We start from the raw sequence: 4,378 nt of genomic DNA, 5'->3' as shown, positions 1-4,378 counted from the left end.
AAAAGGGTTTGAAAATGGTTACCCTTGAAAACCAGATCCAGGGGGGATCCGGTAGGGCAAAAGGCCACTGTCTTCACTCTACTTCAAGGTTCAGGCATCTTTTGACATTGGATGAACAATTCATGATTTCACACTTCACTGCCTCATGGAACCAGAACACATCCAAGTCAGGGAGACTTTAATAGATCTTCTTAGCCAGTGTCTTTCAAAATGAGAGTCACAGTTGGTTAGCATGTCATGTAATCAATGTACTGAATTGTGACCAACATTTTTTAATGAAATGAATAGAATAGGATAAAATAAATCACCTCAGAGAGCTTTACAATATCCTGATTCACAATAGAACGTATATTGTCTATTGTGGGTTATAGTAAAACATGTTTGAAATCTATTCCCTTTTTCTGACTTTCTACTTAATCTTCAATCTGTCTTTAATTTCCCTTAACTGTTATACCCACTCCATCCACGAAGCCAAGTGGTTACAAATGAGATTATGCAAATGGTAATTCCTGGGAAATCATTAAGCTCAAACCACATGTAAGGTATTGCCATGATTACTCTTATTATTATCATTATTACTTGAGAAATGTCTGAGCCCGCCAACCTTCAGTTCTGTGTAGCTCATCAATGTGAAAGAGCAGCCACAGTGCCAGCCTCACCCCACAACCACAGTCTTCTAAGGAGCTACCAATGCTGTCTATGTAGGGCTCGGCCCAGATCAATTGGGATTAGAAGAAGAAAAAATTCTGACCTGGTAGCACCTTTAGGCTGTAGGGAAGAGTAGTAGTTATGACAAACCTTGGAGTTACACAGACTGGGATCCAAATGTAGCTCTGCCACTCACTAAGCACACAATTTGAGGGAAATGATTTACTTCTGTGAGTCTCAAAATATCATCATCACCGAAACAACTATAGTTGTTTTAGTTCTGGAAAGACAGAGAAAATTTCTTCTCACTCTTCCTGGAGAACTTGCGGTGCCCCAGAGGAGACAGAAGTCCTGCCTGAGCCTAGTGGGAACAGGGAAGGCAGCAAGCATGACCATGTCCCAGCCAGTGCTTCAGCCATCTGAGCACGGCCTGTGCATGGGCCAGGGAGGCCTACAGCCCTGGGCTCTGCCACCCATGCTCTGTGAGCGCCACTGACTCTGCCCTCTAGTTCTAGAGAAGTCTGTCATTTGCAAGACCTTGCGTCTTGCTGTTTCCAGTCTCATCCATTTGACCCATTGGCATTTTGACATTGGGTGCCATCTTGGTGTTCAGGAGCATCTTGTGGGCATTGCTTGCCCTGAATAAAAGAGCCCAGGTCCTGGTGCGTTTGACACATGCAGGGCATAGGGATAGAAGACTTCAGCTCACATTCTAGTTCTGCCACTTTCTGATGTGACCTTTGCTAAGTCATTTCGTTTCTCTATATCATACTTTCCTTCTTCAATAAGATCAGATGAAACCAAACAGAAAATCCAGAGTCAAAGTGCAGTAAGTAATTATTAGGAATATTTGTACTTCCTAAAATAGAATGATGTTAATGAGAGCAAACCAAATAACTTCTAGTGTTTTTAAGTAACTACTAATAATAATTATAAATACTGTTCTTGTTGATGTTGATCTTTACTATGTATATAAAAAAAGCACCAACCTTTATTTTTCTCACATATACATCTAATCAACTGAAATGACTTCCTTTGACATTTATCACCTTTCAAAATCTGGTTCTACCTACGCTTTTTACTTAATTTCTATCTTTCCTCCTACTCTGCTCATTCTATGCTGTGGCCACACTTGGCTTCTACATTTCCCAAACATGTCTGATGTGTTAATAACTCCATGTTTTTGCTCATGCAAATGTCTTCCTCCCTTTCCTAACTCCACTTGTATGTTCAAGAACAGCTCAGATGTTACCTCATCTGTGCAGGCGGCTCCCAACTCCTTTCCAGGCACACCTTGTTTCCCCACTTCAGGACTCCCACAGTACGTAATCTAACAGATAGTGCATGACACACCCGAGCTCTATATTCTCCCCCACTAGACAGTAACGGGCTTCATATTTGAATCTCCAGCCTTTGCATAGTGCCTGGCACTTAGCCAGCATGTAGTGAATATCTGATGAAAGAACAAAGTTGTCTTGGCTTCTCAGGATGTATAGCCTTTGACGGGGTTATGAAAGAGAGGTTATTCTTTCTCCTTTGGGCAGTAAATCCAATTAGGGGCCCAGCCCTTGGGGAGGTCAGGCAGAGCCTGCACTTGTGACCATCTTGTGAACAGGCTTCAGGCTGAGGAGGCCACCACATTACCAGACATCTTGCAGCAGGTAGGATAGGCTCTGTTTGGGACCAGGATGCATGGTGACCAAGACAAAACCAAACCAAACCCTATTTGGGATGCTGGGAATCTTGGGGTCCAGGTAGACCATGGAGCTCCTACCACAGCTACGGAGTGACCATGAGGAGGGACAGTCAGGTGATCTGGGTCCTTTGAGCCTTTGCCATAACAGTGCAAGATCCACGCTAGGGAGAACTGAGCCATGGTGGAGTCAGATGGTTTCTGATTCCTGCACTGGTTTCTTTGAGCTCTGGTCACTTCAGACAAACATGAACCAATCTGCATGGACTGATGAAGTCTGCAACCCTGGAGGAAAGAGATGAGCACACGTTAAATACCTGGAATAAATGCATAGCAATGTATAACCAAGGACCAAACATTCCAAATGGATAATAGGTTGCCTGGTTTATGATTCTACATCTGTATCACACAAAGATAATCTGGGATGGTTTTACAGGCAAGTAGAGAAAACAATTGCTTTTGTTATGGAGCTTCAGGATTATGGAAAGGTCCTTCCCACTATACCAGCCCTATCCTCAAATGCCTCCATTATCACGGTACCTGATCACTTCAGCATTAAAGTCTATCATTCCTTTGCATTACCACATCTTGTTTTTAAATTAATGCCCTTGGAAGGGATAATACATTAATCACAGGATAAGGTAATTTATCAAATTTTTTGAGAGATAGAAGATGGAGCAGAGGATCCTAGAACCTCAGCAGAGGAAAGGCTTGTTGTTAATAGAAGAAGATAACCAAAGGGGAAAAAACAGGGCACCTAAAAGAAACTTTGTCTCCTTCATAACCTCCCAAGGGACTTACCTTAAAATTAATACAGCCCAAGCAGCACCTGTTTTAATAATGTGGCCTTTTTGTCCTAGGCTCTGGTTTAGCTGGCATAGAACAAGGTCCAGAAGAAGGTGCTCCTATCTAAAATTGTTTCACAAATTTACTTAAACCAATTTGACAAATATTTATTGAGTATATACTACATGTTAGGCCCATCAATAAGATCTGGAAATAAATAGCTGGACTAAATCAGTCCCTGCTTTTAAGGAATTCAGAGTATAATGGTGAGACAAATAAATAAACAAGTATCACCTAGTGCCATAGATGCTATGACCAATATAAAATTCAAATTACAGAGGAGGCACCAATGGGCCTCAGGCTTATCCAACATTTTTAAACCTTTTATTTCTTGGCACTAAAAATCAATCATTAAGAAGAGACCTGTATACCTAGACTGCAAAACAAATAAGCCTACCATGATTCTGTCCTTCTATAGAGAGAGTAGATACAAAGGATCGTGTAGTCGGAGAGTTCACCCCACATCTGCAGTAGCCTCCGCGGGACCCAGGAGACGCAGGACCACTGCGGAGCTCAGGCATCTACCTCCCAGCTGCAGCGTGTCACCAGCCTCTCTGGAGGGCCAAGAGGATCAATACGGTAATATGCTAGTGTCTCCAAAGCATGTTACTTCTGAGTGAAAGCTACTTTCTATAAACTATTCATAAAGGATATTTGACTCAAGGCCTTGGAGACGGCGGCCCTTGGGAGCATCCCCAAGCACCAGAATCCCAGACGTTAGAGTGGGCAGGGGCCACGGCCAGTGATGTTCACACTCCAATCCCAACCCATGGCTCGTCTCGACATCAGTTAACTTGGCCACAACATGCAGTTTTTTAATAATGCAGAATAGAACAGGACAGGACAAGAGAGAAACATCAGAGTACACGGTACACAGTAATGTCAGCCATTGTTTTGTGAAGCCTGTCTCCCTCACATCCACGAGTGCGGAGGCCCGCGCGTGCGCCGTGGCGCGTGTGCGTACCGGGTCACCGTGTACAGTGTGGGTGTGACCCACAGTCCGGAAACCACCGCCTTAGCGTGTAGCCCAGCTTCACCGCACAGATGGGAATCCCGAGACCCAGAGAGCGGACACACCCGCCCAGCGTTCTGCAGTTCGTTAACGGCAGAGCTAACCCTAGAGCCGGATTCCCACTCGGGCCCCCTCAGACCCCAGCGCAGCGCGCGGGGCGGCGAGGGCGCTGCAGGCAA

Source organism: Microcebus murinus, chromosome 2 (genome assembly GCF_040939455.1).
Source record: "Microcebus murinus isolate Inina chromosome 2, M.murinus_Inina_mat1.0, whole genome shotgun sequence".
NCBI classification, from domain to species: Eukaryota; Metazoa; Chordata; class Mammalia; order Primates; family Cheirogaleidae; genus Microcebus; species Microcebus murinus.
Note: the sequence above shows the minus strand (reverse complement) of the source record.